This window comes from Lycium ferocissimum, chromosome 2 (assembly GCF_029784015.1).
Source record: "Lycium ferocissimum isolate CSIRO_LF1 chromosome 2, AGI_CSIRO_Lferr_CH_V1, whole genome shotgun sequence".
Classification (NCBI taxonomy): domain Eukaryota; kingdom Viridiplantae; phylum Streptophyta; class Magnoliopsida; order Solanales; family Solanaceae; genus Lycium; species Lycium ferocissimum.
This window is the reverse complement of record NC_081343.1, coordinates 51,185,012-51,203,009: the sequence shown is the minus strand read 5'-3', so window position 1 is coordinate 51,203,009 and position 17,998 is coordinate 51,185,012. Positions and strand designations below refer to the sequence as shown.

Genomic DNA, 17,998 nt, shown 5'->3' with positions numbered 1-17,998 from the left:
CGGTTTGGAGTGTTTAAATATATATTTTTTTTTTTTTTTGTATTATATATATATATTATAGTATTTATTTGTATATTGTAGGTATTTTTACATATGTTATACAACTTTATAATTAAAGTTTAAATATTTTGACTAACGACCTAACGTGTCAAGTCAATGTCTACGAGAATAGTGTTTTTCGTATACATATATATGTATAACTTACATATACTTATATATATGTATAACTTAATATATATAGTATATATACTTATATACTATATATACTTATATATATGTATAACTTAATATATATACTATATATATGTATAACTCAATATATATACTAAATATATGTATAACTTAATATATATACATATATACTATATATATATATATATACTTAATATATATACTAAATATGTGTATAACTATATATATATGTACTATATATATATATACTTATATATAGGTATAACTTAATATATATACTATATATACATATATACTATATATACTTAATATATATACTAAATATATGTATAACTTAATATATATACTATATATACTTACTTATATACTATAAGTAACTTAATAAAAGTAAAAATATGAACACAAGTAAATAGAAGTAAGCTCAATGAGCCATATTTTTATTCATTCTTGGATAACATTTATTTGCAAGTTGTATTTTTTTTAACTTGCAAATAATACATGAGTTGTACAAAAATAGTAGAATAATAAAATCACCAATTTTGAACCATTTCGTTAATTTCCCCCACATCATATTCGGTCATGAAAATATCTTCAAAGTCTTCCATTTGGTCCAGTCCACTAGCTATCAAATCTTCAATTTCTTCCTCTTCGCCTTCCTCCGCTTCTGAGTTTTGGTTGCGTCGCTCCGATCTAATCCAATCTCGAATGCACACTAGTACTTGCAAGCTAAAGCCGGATAATGAATATCTATGGTCTCCAATTTGCTGTCTTCCTTGGCTAAATGCGCTCTCCGAAATACGGTTGATACTTGAACCGTAAGGATATCTCGAGCCATTCTTGAAAGTACCGGGATAGCTTGCCTTGTACTTCTTCCACCATGCTAAGACGTCCACCTCATCCAAGGTTGGTTGATATCTACATTTGGGTGCATCAAATAAAAGTTATATTCATCAAAGTTTGCGGTAGAAGAAGAAGTTGGCTGTGAATGTAAAACTTTTAAACCCGACAAGCCCTTTTTGCTACTTTGAGAAGTAGTAGGGCGTGGAGCAACGGGTGTTGCACGTTCTTCCAAACTAGAATAATGAGTAAAAACTTTTCTAAACTCTTCATCAATAGCGAGTTCGGCTTCAAATAAAGATGGTTGAACTCCCTTTTCAATTTCTAAAAATGTATAAATTTGACTAACCAAATTTTTAGTATAAAACAGATTTTAAACAAGGATTTAAAAGGGAACCCAATATAAATAAAGTTGGGATGGGAAAAAAATACTTCTCAAATTTGATTATCATTTCAAAAATAGCCGCTTGATAACCGGGTTTATGTTTATACTCTTGTAAAACTCTAGCTATTTCCGCTAAGTAGGCTAAAATTCCGATTCTCGTGGGATAGAATTGTCTAGAAAAAGCAAGAGTTGCATTATAAAAATTTTCTAAGAGTTCAATACATTCTTTAACATCTTCCCATGCATAAAAGTTAACCAATCCTGACTATCAGTATTATATTTGTTGTGAACTTGTTGTATGGGAATCCTATACTCATATGCTTGTTGTAGCATAATGTAAGTGTAGTTCCACCTAGTCTCAATTTCTACTTGAATTTTCCTAGGTCTAAGGTTATTTTCCACACAAGCATTCTTAAAATCTCTAATTCTTCCCCTATTAGCATTACAAAAAAAACGCAACGGACATTTCTAACTTTTTGAGAAGAGAATCATCAAAATGCACAAGACCATCTTTAACAATTAAATTTAAAATGTGACAACTACATCTTACATGAAAAATATTTTTTAGAGGAGGGTTTATTTCTCTTTTTAAAAGACCAACTGCCTTTGTATTATTAGAAGCATTATCTAAAGCAATACAAAGTGTTTTTCTATAAATGTTAAAAATCTCATAATAGTAGACATTGAATAGGCTAAAAAATTTCCATCGTGACGACCTTTTCCTTCGTCATATAAAAAAGCTATAATTCTTTTTTGCATAACCCAGTTGTCATCAACCCAATGACATGTAATAGCAAAAAAATCTAAATGGTTAATACTAAGACCCAAATCAGCGGTAAGACAAACATTACAATTTAAAGAATTAAATACGTGGCGCAAATAAAATCTATATTTTTTAAACAAATCTATAACATCGGCTCTACAAGTACTTCTAGGAATACCCTCGAAATAACGGATTATAACAACGTTGAATGTAAGTAACAAACCCCAAACCCGAGGGAAAGGAAAATGGTAAACAATCATAAGCTACCATTTTAGCTATTTCTACGCGTTCTTTTTTTCTTGTCATACTTAAAATTTCTACCGGTTCGTGGGTTTATCGTCATTTGAATCCCCCCCACATTTGAACCCGTTTGCTCTCCCCAAGCATCCATATGTTTGGTTCTCAAGTACGAGCATTTAGTGTACCCGTTCCACCATCCTTACCGCCCTTGCTTAAAACTAAATACTTGTCCACATATGTTACATGTAGTACGATTGGTTTTCCCTATTCTTAGTCATAAATTTCCAAATTTTAGCTATGGCTTACGAGTTCTAGGCGGTTTGTCTTGTGTATGTGATTGTGCGGGACATGTATCTCTATGGGATTTTCGGGGGGTTGTGTTTCATCATCATCATTTAAGTCTTCATTAAAAGTGTCGGTAAAATGTTGTTGCATTGCCTCACGACCTAAAAATGGATTATTTCCACCAACATCAATACCTAAATTAGGTGTTTCTTCCACAAATGTTTCCTCGTTAAGCGCACCCCTAACAATACGACTACTACTACCGCACCACGTCTTAATCTCTTTGACATTATTAAATAGAATTAATTTAAATCACAATCAAATAAATTACAACAAATTAAATTGCGTAAATTAAATTGCTAGAATTAAATTGCGAAAAATAAAGATAGAGTTGGAACGAAGGTACCAAATTGCCGGATTAATTTCCAACAAAGTCAAGGCGGCTAAATTGCAAATCCACCAAAATACTTCGGATTGTTGCAAAATCACCAACTCCACCAACAATATTATAATTGCAAAATTAATAATTGAAAGTTGAAACTATAATAAGACTTTGTGGCTAGTTATTGCAAAATAATTATAATTGAGAGATTGAGATTTGAGAGAAAGATGAAGAAGAGTGAATTGGTGTGAATTAAAATGAAAATGAAGAAGGGTTTATATAGGGGTGGGGGATGGGTTAAAGTGTAAAAAAAAAAAAAAATTTGGGGGCCAAAAATTAACAAAATGGCCGTTTGGCAACGGCCATTTTTTACAAATGGACCGTTGCCAAACGGTCCATTAACGGACACTAACGGCCCAGCGAGCTTCTTTCCTTTTTTTTTTTTTTTTTTTTTTATTTTCACCGGTTTAACCGGTCCGGTTCCGGTTTTACCGGTTTAACCGGTTCCGGTTCCTAAAATATTGGAACCGGACCAGTAAACAATTATACGGTTAACCGGAACCGGTTCTACCGGTTCCGGTTCCGGTTTAACCGGTCCGGTTACCTGTTAAAACCGGTTAGCCCGAACCGGTTGACACCTTTATTGCACTGTAAATAGCAACATATATGAAAGGTTTTTTAAGTACCATCATTGGAGTGATAATTAAACAAAGAGTTAAAGAAAATATATTTTCAACATTCTAACTTAATGCAAGTAAATCTATCCATAAGCTTTCCATTGTACACTGTACCAAACCCCTCGTCACCAATCTTGTGTACTGCAGAGAAATTTTCATTTGCTTGGCAAATTTCATCAACTGAGAACTCCCGTGTACCTAAATTCTCCCTGGAAGCAATTGAAGTTGCATTGGAATTAGAGTATTGGGGTTTCAACATCTGACTTGAACTCCCTGATATCCTCGGCTAAGAAGTTTTGATGGAGACAAATTGGATATACATCATAATTGATAATATTGAATGGCACCATGTAAGTATAAACACTAAAACTAAAATAGTCCCTTCTATCAGTCAGCTAATTATCCTTATATTATAAGAACGGTAGAACCTGTTAAGCTGTTGCAGAAGTTCACCATACCTACAGGTTCATGCACCAAAAGGCTCTTTCCTCTATTCCCACACTTCTTCCCAATGTTACCTTCCAAGTCTCCTCTGGTTTTACAAGGTTAAGCTTTATCTGGCAGTGTTTATCATACAACTTGTATACTGAAACTAAAGATGAAGGTTTAACGCCGGTGGACCAGGAAGCTTCTGACAAGTCATCTAGACTTCATCTGATCTATGCTTTCGGTGAAGTGTTGTTGTCTTGTAAACAGGACCAAAGCCCCTGTCTCCAATCTTTCTGGTAACTGTAAAGTTATTGGTAGCTTTGGTTATGGTTAGATAGATCGTTGGCATCTCAAATTCTTCAACTACCACTGTTGTAATCCATCTTCAAATTGTCGTTGTATCCCCATTTTCCTGCCAAAATGAAATTGAGTGGATTGTGTTTAAGCTGCGAAAACCATACCAATAAGACAGTTCTTCACTTCTATTTAAATCTCAAATGGGTCGGGACAAAGTAGTGACTTATATCCAGCCTTACCTCTCTTCTTGAGCTTCAAATCATTCTTCCTTCTTCTGTGGCAAATCACCAAGCTATGGATTACCAAAATCACACCAATTGATAATTGTCGGATCAATAAGACATGTTTCCCATCTTTCCATCTGATTTCCCCGGGCTAACTGCAAGTGTCCGGTCCAATAAAGATAAGAAATTTTACTACCTTTCGATCTTTTGAAGGAGATACCATGTTGACATATAGAGGCTCTTCAAACCTTTGAAGTACTGTATTTTTATTTGTGATATTGAGTATTAAAGGTTGTGCAAGCATTTGAGGTATTGTAAGTCACGTTTAAGTCCTCAATGAAATCATTCCAACTAAAAATCACTAACATTTTGTCTAGAGGAGATTAAGTGCCTATGAATTAGTTTAAAAAATATCTGATTTGTAACTAATCATTGTGCTTATTGATTCAACTTATAGATTTAAAGCAACTTCATCCTAAAGTAGTAGTAGTAGCTTTTTATTCTACTTAAATTATTAGTTCCTAGCTATATATATACAGCAGGCAAAAATTTGCAGTTAATAGTATAGCTTTTTACAAGCATAGGCAGAGTTGAGTTTAAGGTTAGGCCTGCCTTGTCCAAAGTGCCAGCAAAAATAAATATAGGTTATTACTTTCAAGCAATCACAAATAATTTTTAACTATGTATTAGCAACAAACTTACCTAATTCAGAGGCAACTATTCTTTTATAGATATCTTGCGACACGGGGAATTGAGTTTGGATTCTGCAAAGGACAGCTCACACGTCATAGCCAATTTATGAGATGGAAATGGTACCTAATTTGTTCCATCATCATCTATGTCAGATTATAGATCTTTCCAAGAGTTCCAAGTTCTCATTGTTGTCAACTTATTCATCATCCTACCGAATGAAATGACAGCATATCAATTCCAGTATAATTTTGTCAAGTGAAGTATAGTAGGTTTCAGAAAAGATCATCAGATTCTTTCGAAACTTGCCTTTACATACATTCAAATAGTCGCACATCATAGTCTTCAATTTCCCACATTTACAAAAATCTTTAACCTTCATAATATAGTAATGCTTGATGACAGATTCAATTCATTCGAAGATACCATCGTTATCATTTATCAACAGATGTAATAGTTCCTCCGTTGAGAAGATATTAGTTGAATTTCAGACATAGAGACAAACAGAGAACTATGGACTTCCGACTTCAGTACAATGACATATATACACTCCATAACGAAAGAACTGCGCACTCTTGTCACTTTTGAGAACCTTTCAAGGGTAAGGTACCTATCATAACTGATACATTCATATGCACCTCATATTTTGCCTATGAGAAATTATCAATCAGTCAAACTCATCAACAATTAAAGAAAAGGTTTAATGATTTTACAGGAATCCTGCGAAAAGAATATTTATAAAATGCATCTGGTGATGTGTCTAATAATTTGATGAAAGTTGTCAACAACCATAAAAAGATCCCATAACTAAGAATTGCAAGTTAAGTACACAATCTACTACTAAGAACACAAATCAACACTGACCAAAAACCCTCTTCCACTCACTATCAGCTTCCCATTATGGAGTGGAATTTTGTTAAGTCATGAAACAAATAATTCACATTTTGCAACCTTGAAGATAAACACAGATGAAGTAATGTGTCAACTCAATTTCATATAGCTATCAAATATGTGAATGTAATAGAGCATCTAGAAGTACTGTGACTTCCTACTCTAGAATGCCAACAGTTGCATTCTATCATCAACGTTATAAGCTTTACACACAAATGAAGAGGAGAAGAAATGGGATTTTCTTCCAAAAATCACTCAAACTCCCATCTAGAATGAAAGAGGAGGATCAAATCAAGCCTCTTACATATACTATTTGAACCACGTAATAAAACTTGGTTAGAGAGTACTCCTATCCAATAAGACATGCTAATTATCTAAGCACCTATAAAAATTCAAATGAAACCATCTTTGATCGAGAAAATGGGATATGTTTTATCAATCATATTATTTCCCTACTCAAGGTTCATTTTATTGTTCTCCTAAAAATACAAAAGCATAGTTAGCATTCACAATTTTTCCGATGACAAACCAAACCTCTGACCAAGAACTTGAAGCAAAATTAAGCAAACCTCAGTTGTTGACAATATGAACTCATCAACTTCTTTAATATTGAGCTGCTATTCTCCTTCAGCTTTTTCGAATTCTCTTCCCTTTCTTCATCAACATATTTTGACTTCCTTACAAATCTAAAATCATCTGGATATAAATCTACATGTGAATCTGAATTAGCATTTGAACCACTATCTGCAACAAAAATGACAAACAAAGAAGAATGGCTAATAAGTCATAAATTTTGATTAGATAACTAAAATTAAAATACCAAAAAATTAAGACACCATTTGGCAGACAGGCCATAGAAACAGTCCACATGAGAGTGGAAACTGAAAATCAATATCACAAATGTGAAAAAAGGAATAGAAAATAGAAAAGGAAATAGAAGTGGGAAGCAGTTGTCCCACTCAAATAGAAGTACTAAACACGTGTCAACCAAAAAGTACACTTGTCAGAATGATAAAGAGAAGAGCTGATATTTTGGACTTGGGGTTTAAAGGTCCAACCATGGATGAGCAGAGTACAACTTGTTTTTGCTGTGTTCGGCCTCCTAAGTCTCGTACAATTTACATTTCCTTTCGAACAATGATTTATTGCGGTGTTCGTACACCACAAGTGTCATTTCTATAAAGTACTAGAAGGGGCTGCCCGTGCGCTGCACGGGCCCAACAATTTTAGTTTACATGATAGTGTTGCTTGAATGTATAACTTTTAATTACAGTATACAGGGACCAAGTGAAGGTAGAATAATAATATCACCTAAAAAAAGTTGTACATGAAGCGACTCTGATATATATATATATATGAAAGAGTAAAGAATACAAAAATGCATATGCTTAGAGTACTCACAACACAAACTGCAAAATAGTTCAATACATGGAAGACAAATCTTTACAAAATAAGCTGAACCCGTAAAGAAATCTCTCTAGAATTGAAAAGACAAACTAAACCCCCCCCCCCCACAAAAAAAAAAAGGAATCAAGATTTGAGCACAAAGACACAATAGCAGCGCAATTGGGAGCAACAAAAGAAAAATTGTGCCTTCATTAGGCAAAGGAGGAAAATTATAGCTTCCCGCGACTTTAAGGTGAGAGATTACCCACTTCTAAAGTGCTTTGAATTTTGGCACAGTCAAATGGCGAATACGTATTGAACTCTACCAATGTAAGGCTCACACAAAGGGTATCCTGGCTTTTGTAGCTAGTGGAGGTAGGCTTCAGTTTTCATGGCCCTTCCACTACTCAGCTTCAGTTATTGCACTACCAGGTAGAGTCCCATGCTCAGACGATCGAAGGCAAAGCTACCAATTTCTGTTAATTAAGGACTCTTCCAAATCAGCGGCAACCTAGAACCACTGTAAAATTCATTACATGTATGTTAACATATTAGTAGCCTCTCATCTAGCAATTGTGAGCAGTAATGCAGCTTTGACTTTTCCACGTTCCTATTTTTGTAGTGCTCTTGGATGCTTCTTCTCTTCACATTAGTACAGGAACGAAAAAACATTTAGACAGAAGAGATTATAGCAAAGGAGAAAATGTTTGCTTCAAACTCTGTAAGCAAGACGCAATTCTATTCACACAAGTATATCAAAGAAGGAAAATGCTCAAACTGTATGACCACTAAATTCAACTTAAGTTTTATAGGTACTTAATACCCGTTTGGCCATGAGAATTTTTCACTTATTTTCCGGAAATTTTCTTCACTTTATTTGGAAATCAAGGTTTGGCCATGAAAATTCCATATACAACTTGAAGTTGTATTTGGAAAACACCTAAAACTCAGTTTTCACTTTTTTCACTTTCAATATATTCAAACAACCAAATATTCTTTGCAAAAACTACAGCCAAACAGAACTCCAACTTCAAAATTCCAAAAAAAAAAAGTGCAAAATATTTGATTTTCATAAGCATTCCAACTTAGAGAAGCAGTAGTAACATTCTATGGATCATGTTTCCTGCTTGAATTCACTAAATGAATATCAGCCCTCTGACTTTCTTGAATTACTGTGCTGTGGTAGGATTATCTTGAGAAAATTAAATAAAACAACCTTTATCCCTCAGTTTTACTTGTGACAATGAAACATCAAGAAGCAGGCAAGCTGAAAATGAAGAATATTCCAAAAAAGAAGTTAAAGTTTCAAGATCTCTATGCTAATGTAGGTGTTAGAGGGTTCTCCAGCTATATATGATTCTCCTTGTTTTTCTTTTGCCGCTATCCATCTCATAGTAGAAATAAGATACATATTTTCATTTCCATCACCAACAAAAAGTACTACTATAAGATAAATGAGCTTCACAACTAAAATTTGACAAAGAGAAGGATCACTACATCCTAATTTGTGTATTTTCCTTTTTAAGCACTATACTTCAAGTAAAAAATGGTGCTTTCATTAGTTTTCCAAGGGTAATCAGGATATTGAATCAAAAAAGGGGGACATAGTTTTAAAAAAAGTGATTGTGTTAGGTGAAACATGATGAAATGTAGACAACTATCGGTCATTTTCCTTTCATTCATTTTAAAGAAAACATAGATTTGAAGATACAAATAAGAATATAGAGATGGAAAAACAAATAAGAACATAGAGATGGAAAAACAAAGAGAGTCGGTATGACCTGAGACAGGAGTAATCTTGACTTAGCAATTTTAAATAACTTTTTTGGCCTTGTTAAAGAGCTTCAAATTTTCAATCCAGAAATCAAGCAGTTGGCATAAATGGCCTTTATCGGTTGTTGTCCTAATAAAAAAGACCATATCTTTCGTTGGCTTTTCTTAGTATATTTTTAATCAATCACCTCAAGAAAAACGTAGCGAAATTAACTGTTACAGCTTAAAATTATAAATGTCAGTCAACAACAATTAAAAACATGATCCTGTGCTATATCAAGCTCGTAACTGAAGCAGCAAGGATTGATTCTACTCTATAGCAAATCGCAAATACAAATAAATATTAAAATGAAGTATCTCTCTTTTTTCTTAATTAGTTCTGCAAGCTCTTTTGTTAGAAATATGTACACCGAGGCTATAATGGGGCTCACTAAGAACTCCAAGCTTAGTAACTATATTACAAATGTAGAACCAAAAGGATAGCAGTTACACAATACTAATTTGCTCATATGAATTGCACTTACTAAATACTGTAAGAAAGTCTTACCACTTATTCAAAAGATTATGAACTATCAGTTTTTGTGTTCATCCATACTTGTTTTTCATAGGCACACTTTTCATTCATATCCAAATTTCTTCCATCACCAAGAACTATATTCTATTGCCGGAAATCAGAAAAAAGAATCAGGACATCGAGTTCACTTTAGTTATTCTCTTATAAATTAAAAGGCACATGTTCGTATTGGAAACCATTTGAGAACTAAGCTCTTGTGTTGTTTTTATTTTCTTGTTAAATACGCATAATTGGAAACCATTTAACCAGTCAAATCCTCCAGTTGATTAGAGATGAATAATTTCATTATCAATAAAGAGTGTACTTCTAAAAGAATGGGCTTAGAGCAATAGCAAAAAAGGAATAGAGCGATTTCCATTATATAGATCATTCATCCATAAGTTTCTGAATTGTTGTTAGCCGCTAAGTTTTAAGCAAAACTTATTGTGAAAAAAGAAGCGAAATGCAATTATGCAAAGGCTTTTCATGGATAAGCAAACAGAGACATATGGAAGAGGGTAAAAGAAAATAAAAAAGGCAATAGCAGTAGCGGACGAAGAAAGAAGTTTGAATCATGAAATTGTCAACTTATTGATCCAAAATGCTTCTCTGCCTTGCTGGTACCCAGAACGGGACTCGAGTTCCTATTCAAAATCCAAAGAAGATGCATATTTTCTTTATCATATACCCAACGAAGTACCTCCTATAGAAATAAAATAAAACAAACCAAGAAACATAAATACAGACACACCCAAATGATTAACCGAAGAGACAAAACATCACTAACCTTTTGGAAAGAGGGTGGTGGAACGGGCAAACAGAGAAAACTCAATAAGAAAGATCACGACAATATGATCTACTGCAATAAATAAGTTTCAAAAACATCAGATGAAGGAGGAAAAGAAAATGAACACACAAGTGTACTGAATAGAGAGCTCAGCCTCAACATAGCATCTTGAGAGCAAACAATAGAGGAAGTCTCAGAATCATGCAATGAAGAAGCACGATGAAAATGGAAATAAAAGCTAAGTGGAAGCCAACTGGCCCACTCAAATAAAAAGGGTAAAAACGTGTCGTCGAAAAGAGGAAATTTGAATGCAGTACAATACACGTGTTGAGCAATGAGATGGTCCAAGTGTGATGAATAAAAAGAGAGGCCCAACAATACCGTACAATCTATAATACTTCTGGTACAATATATTTGTGCATTGTTCGTCCACCCAACTCTCATTTATATATATATATATATATATATATATAAAACATGCACGGGCCGAATATATTTATTCACTTTAATTAGCCTGTCTTTACGGTTTGTATTTTGTAAATAATTTTTAAAAATTTATTATAATCATGACAATGAAAGTTATTCATCAATGTGAAAAAAAAAAATTAGTAAGAAGGTGAGGAAAAATTAATATTTTGATTTTAGATTTTCTTTTAAATTGTTTAATATCTTATATGTATACCGACAAGTTGATATCCATCTCAATCAATTAACTGTTCAGATCCAAACATAAAAACCATTATTGTATATATTGTTTTTTTTTAAAGCAAAACTAATAAAATATTTTTATTAAATTAATTAAAAAATATGAGAAAATAAATGTGTCGAATGATTAAAATTGAAGTGCATACGGCTATGGAATAAATATTAAGTATTATGACATATTAGAAATGCGATATGTTATATCGTAAATCACCAAATTTTAATTCCGAAATGAAAATATAAAGTAATACATTTTATAAATTTAAAGAAACCATAATCAGAGAATGCAAAGGAGAGTAAGATAAGTAAAGTTCCTTCTTTCTTAATACTTTAAACGTGAAAAGAGGACGAACAATAGCAATGCAAATTTGTATCAAAAGTTATATAAATTGCACACTTTAACCAACTACTTTTTTTATCCACTTAGACATTTGTCATAGTCTCTCTCCAATAGACTATTTTCAAGAATATTTATTAGAAAGGATTAATTTTATTTTGATTTTATAAATGAACAAGTAATTTGGACACACACATTATATTTTTCAAGAACGCGAAAAGTCAAAAGTGAACAAGTAAAAATGCACAGAGAAAATAAATGTGTCGGAGAATTAAAATTGAAGTGCATACATCTATGGAATAAATATTAAGTGCTATGACATATTTGAAATGTCCACGTGGGATTAAAAAATAGTTGTGTAAAGTGTACAAGCTATATAGTTTATGGTACAAGCATTCATTGCGTGTACAATTTGTTAAGCTTTTGGTACAAGTTTGGGCAGCAATGTTCGTACCCCCAAGTCACTTATATATATTAGAAACATGGGAAGAAAATAAATATTCAGTAAAAACGTGAAAAGTCAAAAGTGAACAAGTAAAAGTGCACGAACGAAATAACTATGTGTCGAAGAATTAAACTAGAAGTGCACACGTGTATACATGAGAAAAGAATAAATATTCAGTACGATGGCATATATCCATGTGGAATTTATTAATTCTTAAAGAATGTGAAAAGTCAAAAGTGAACATATTAAAGTGCACGGACGAAATAAATTTGTGTAGGAGAATTAAAATTTGAAGTGCATACGTCTATACATGAAGGAATAAATATTAAGTATTATGACATATGTCTACTTGGGATATAAAAATAGTTGGATAAAGTGTACAAGTTATATAGCTCATGGTACAAGCATTCATTGCGTGTACAATTTGTGAAGCTCATGGGAAGAAAATAAATATTCAACAAAAATGTGAAAAGCCAAAAGTGAACAAGTAAAAGTGCACGGAGGAAATAAATATGTTGAAAAATTAAAATAGAAGTGCACACGTGTACACATGAGAAGAGAATAAATATTCAGTACTATGGCATATATCCACGTGGGATTTAATAATTACAAAAAGTCAAAAGTGAACAAGTAAAAGTGCACGAAGGAAATAAATGTGTCGGAGAATTAAATTTGAAGTGCATACGTCTATATATGAGAAAGGAATAAATATTAAGTACTATGACATGTCTACGTGGGATATAAAAATAGTTACATAAAGTGTACAAGTTATATAGCTCATGGTACAAGCACTCATTGCGTGTACAATTTGTGAAGCTCATTGTACAAGTGGGGGCAGCTGTGTTTGTACCCCACCGCAATTATATATAATGAAAATTATTATATATACAAGCACAAAACAAAAGGAAGCGTAGTCAAATTAATCAACTGATAGCAATTCAACTTTAAATGGAAGCAGCATGCCAAAATATTTTTTTCCATCAAGCCTAATTTACAATGTCTTCTGCTTGCTGCTTTTGCTTTAGTTGAAGAAAAATCAATACCTGTGCAAAGATCAAAAGGCACAATCAGGTCACAAGTATTTTTCAAGACATGCTCCTATCTATCATTGAGAGTCTCACACACTAAAATCCAGTCCTTTGACTCTAGCCCAGTCAACAGCGTCTACAAATGAAAAAGCAGAGGCAAAGACATATAATGAGACTTGTGTAACCAATATAAAGAAGGCAAACAGATATACAAAATACTACAATGCAACATCAAACTATTTCAGGAATCATTACCTTGAGGCTTGTGTCAACATCTTCTACATCATTCAAATTCTCAGACTCTATGTATTCTACTTCTGAAACCACCTCTGCCCAGTTTTCACCGTGTAGTCTTCATTAAGGACAAGTTCAACCAGTAAGGCAGGCTTTTCTCTTTCCTTCTCTTTATGATTTTTATCAATACTCTCAACCCCTGTAAGCGGGACACTCCCGTTACTGGAGACAAAACTTTACCATTATTATATATACAAATTAAACACGACTACATATAAATGCTTTCCCTCCACATACCCAAAGACAAAACAACCAAACGAACACACACTCCATATGGCCAGCTAAGTTCATAAACTTTGTGTATCCTCCTCCATTGTTGTGATGATGGTCATATTAATGGCTGCAACTGTGCAAGAAGTGGAAGCACCATGAGTAATAGTAATTGTCGTCATCTTCTGGTCAAACGCAGAATACCACGCTCTTGTCCAAGCAGAAGAGGTCACTGCAAAGTATTTCCCATTTCATGATTAACATATTAGTGAGTTTTGTTAAGGTTCCTGGACATCGATACAGATACACTTTTTAAAACATGATTTAACCCTCTGCAGATTTTTGTACTCTTTGTTTATATAAAATGCTACCCTAGTATGAGTTGGTTTTCCGGTAAATAGCCTCAATATTTAGGACAAACACTTCTGCTCAGTGCTATGAAAGCCCGACTCACAAAGCTGACTTCCAAATTTCAGTAGCATATACTCACCACACCATAGCCAAGATGAATTGTACGTGCGGAATAGTAAATGTGCTAAATTACTAACACCAAAGCCACAGTGTAATAACTTATTATACATTTAGAACCTATTCAAAGCAGAGCATGACATAATCATATTAAGAGCCACTTACTTGAAATGCTTTCCGAATCATCCCAATATGTCTTGGTTAGCCACGTCAGCTGAATTTACACCAATCAACATGTAATTTTCTCTTTACTAATTCCGAAAAGTAAAATTTGATGAGTGTCTGTGAAGTCGCAAAGCAGACACCCTGCAAACACTCCCATTTTTCTACTCTCAGACACAAAAAATTGGTTCAAGTCGCACCTGTTTCCAATACAAAAGAAAATTAGAAAGAAGAAATGTTTCAAGGACATAAGCAAATAGTCTCTTAAGATCGAATTACATCTTCAAGGACATAAGCAGATAATCTAAATTTTCAAGGACATAAGCAGATAATCTCTTAAGAATTATATATTCCCGAGAAACTATGGATAAGAATGGTACAAAACTTGATGGCCCAAGCAAAGGAGTGTTGCCTATCCCCATATTACTTGAAAGCAAAAAAAAAAAAAAAAAAGAGTGGGAGGCATATTAAAATTGAAATTGTTTATTGCCAACCAAACAATCAACCACTTTTTGGTTGGGTACTTGTAGGGTTAAAGACAATGTTGGTGAAATCCTAAAGAATCCAATTGATTACACACTTATTTGGAATAGTGAGTCATCAAAATTCAAGAATAAAAATAGTACTAATCATGGCGATATTTGGCTGCCCATTCCACCTGAGGGTTACAAAGCTTTAGGCCATGTTGTCACAACTTCACCTGAAAAACCTTCCTTTGACAAAATTCAATAGCATACTCTGACTTTCTGGTCAGTAATTGTTATTATATAAATGTGAGCCTATGCTGGTGCAATATGTTTGTTCTAGTTTATTGGATACTTCTGTAAGTAATATAATTATCGGTGATTCCTCAGACCCTTGCCTTAATTCCAATTTTGTTGTCAAACATCTTTGGTTCAGTGATCAATCAATGTGTTTTCTTGATCATATCCTACGGTGCCTCTTCTTTCTAGCACTTGGGTTTTCATTGTATTACTGAAGTTGCAGCTTTTGTCGAGATAACAAGTTTTCTCGATAAGTGTTTCTCCAATATTCTGAAGATGGGATAACTTAATAGCATGTTTTGCACCAGAGCACTTCGGGTGTCCTGATTATTTGGTTCATTTAGAATGTAGATAAATACGTCAATATACTGCATTAGCTTAGATTTCTGCTTCTATTGGCACGTTTTCAAGTCCGGACTTACCTCCATGGAACAGTTTTCCCAAAGGGTACAAAAAGTTCTGTTCTATTTCGCAAGAGAATCTGCTGAAGTTGTTGAATACTGAATATGTCTGATAATATATTCCTAGGTGAGTACTGACAATGCTGCTATTACTAACATTAGCCATCACCGTGATAGTAAAGAAGGGAAATAAAGCGATGAGAAGACTGGTATTTCCTAACTTAGGTTCTACTCATAGTGGCGAAAGATCCAATATCTTTACAATGGAGTAAGCTTGGATGACATCCCAAGATAAAAAGTAGCTAGTCTCTCCCTGTTTAAAGAAACTGAGTACTAATCCTATACTCTCACAGGACATGTTAATAGCAAAGATCTGCTTAGTTTCAAGCATACAGGTAAGGTGAGTGATGTGAAACATCAAGAAAGTATTTGGGAGTCAAAACAATGGAACCGAGCTTTAGAATTTCAGCCAACGCAGTCGAAACAATGGAACCGAGCTTTAGAATTATATAACAAATACCAGTATATGGTCATGAAAACAGACAGAGATTTGTCCGTCATCGCAATTTAATCCCACTAAAATGTAAAAAAAAGATATGTACTCTTAAAAATTTCACAACTATGCACTTTGGCTGCATCAAAGTCTCAACGCAACTTTTTGTTTAGATACAATTCACCGTGACAATGTCGGTAATAGTGCATCTGTGTGTGAACCTATGCATAAAGTTTTCGTACACATTTGTAATTAAAATAAAGAAAGACCAGGAAAACTAACATGACAATTTCTTAGTTGTTATACTGAAATCAGTAGTTAAGAATATGAGCGGAATAAACACAAAGGAATCCGTGTAATTTTGACAATTATTTTGTGCCATAAAACCAGTAAGTGCAGAGTCCGATAAACATATATGGATATATGTCTAAATACTATGTGTTTGTGTACAAGTGCAACCAATGCCTCTATGCTAGATCCGCCATAGATACAAATACGTTATAAGGACACAAAATTCATCTTAGATCTTCTAAGCTTCCTACAGTAATGTGTGAAGGAGCTGTGTTTGTATGTAATTTTTTGCACAATCTTTGAGCTCTGTTTACAAAATCCTTAACCTTCTGAAAGAGCACAAAATTCGTTCTTTAGATACACACATATGCTTTTTGTCTACAAATATATAGTTCAAGCTCGACAAAGTGTCTGAAGTACAATTACTGCTGCTATGCTGGATCCACCTTTAATACAAATACTAATAAAATCATACGGTCAAGTTTATCGCAAGTTACATTATATGCTGAAATTTCAAGCGCCTGTCTGGATGTTCTTCAGTCCTAACATGAAGCAAATACCAACAATTAGGGGTAGAGTCAAGCAAAATAAGAAGGGGAAAAACCAATAATAAGAAGATGGAAAACTAATTTTCAATCAACCATTACGAACACACAAGTACAAAATACCACAATAAACTACCAAGCCTATCATATACCCATCAAAAGTAGTGGAATAATATACCCAATAAAGAAAACAGAATCCTACAATAATCTATCAGAACAACATCTGTACTTGGGTTCATATATTCATACCAAAATTAAAAAGAGTGGACGGAGGAACTTACCGGAAAACCACCCTCTGTTTGGATGGTTGTTTCCCATGGTTCATTAATGTAAAGTATGGTATGGTACAATATGGTGTTGTATTGTATTGTACTATATTAATTAACACAATGTTTGGATAGATTGTATGGTTTGTTGTGGTTTAATAACATTTGTATTATTTGATTTGACTGTATGGTACTGTATAATAATTTGTAAGTTTACTAAAATATTCTTAACTCTTAATTAGAAATTAGTTTATATATATTAATAAAACTCAGGTAGAGAATAAAATAGAAACTTTAAAAAATAAGTAGGTAGTGAGTGGGGTGGTGGTGGGGGCGGGTGGGATGAGGGTGGGGGTGGGTGGTCAGGGATGAGGATGGGGGTAGTGGGTGATAGGGGGGGTAGGGTGTTGGAGGGGGGGGGGGGGGGGGGGGGGGGGGGGGGGCGATGGGTAGCGGAGGGGTAGGGGGGTGACATGGGTGGTCAGGGGATAAGGTGGGGGTGGGTGGTAGGGTGGGCGGGGGGCGTGGGTGGGGTGGATGGTGGAGGGTGGGGTATAATGGGGAAATGAAATATGTAACCACGGAAAAATCACTAAATTCGTGGTTACAAAAAGTGGGACTTTTCATGGTTATATAACTATGGGATGAACCACGGGTTTATAATACCATACCACATAATTTTAAGAATAATGGAAACAAACATGATTTCATACAAAACCATACATTAATGAACCATGGGAAACCACCATCCAAACAAGGGGTAATACGATGGGATGGAATTTCGACAAGACAGAGGAGTAT

General features: G+C 33.9%; 2 long non-coding RNA genes across 7 annotated transcripts; both read right to left on the bottom strand.

Moving 5' to 3' along the window:
* Positions 1-3,730: 3,730 nt before the first annotated feature.
* LOC132043524 (uncharacterized) lies at positions 3,731-10,950 on the bottom strand. 4 transcript variants are annotated; one of them, XR_009411830.1, is made up of 6 exons: positions 9,460-10,310; positions 7,948-8,320; positions 6,862-7,036; positions 5,414-5,612; positions 4,727-4,866; positions 3,731-4,602 (listed from the first exon to the last, which is right to left on the bottom strand). It is a non-coding gene; the product is annotated as an uncharacterized LOC132043524 (long non-coding RNA). The 4 variants fall into 4 exon arrangements; XR_009411831.1 differs by lacking the exons at positions 7,948-8,320; positions 9,460-10,310 and adding an exon at positions 10,792-10,950; XR_009411829.1 differs by having other exon boundaries at positions 7,944-10,302.
* Positions 10,951-13,218: 2,268 nt separating this feature from the next.
* LOC132043511 (uncharacterized) lies at positions 13,219-15,571 on the bottom strand. 3 transcript variants are annotated; one of them, XR_009411825.1, is made up of 4 exons: positions 14,441-15,571; positions 13,835-14,094; positions 13,559-13,759; positions 13,219-13,439 (listed from the first exon to the last, which is right to left on the bottom strand). It is a non-coding gene; the product is annotated as an uncharacterized LOC132043511 (long non-coding RNA). The 3 variants fall into 3 exon arrangements; XR_009411823.1 differs by having other exon boundaries at positions 13,835-14,039; XR_009411826.1 differs by having other exon boundaries at positions 13,835-13,943.
* Positions 15,572-17,998: the final 2,427 nt, after the last annotated feature.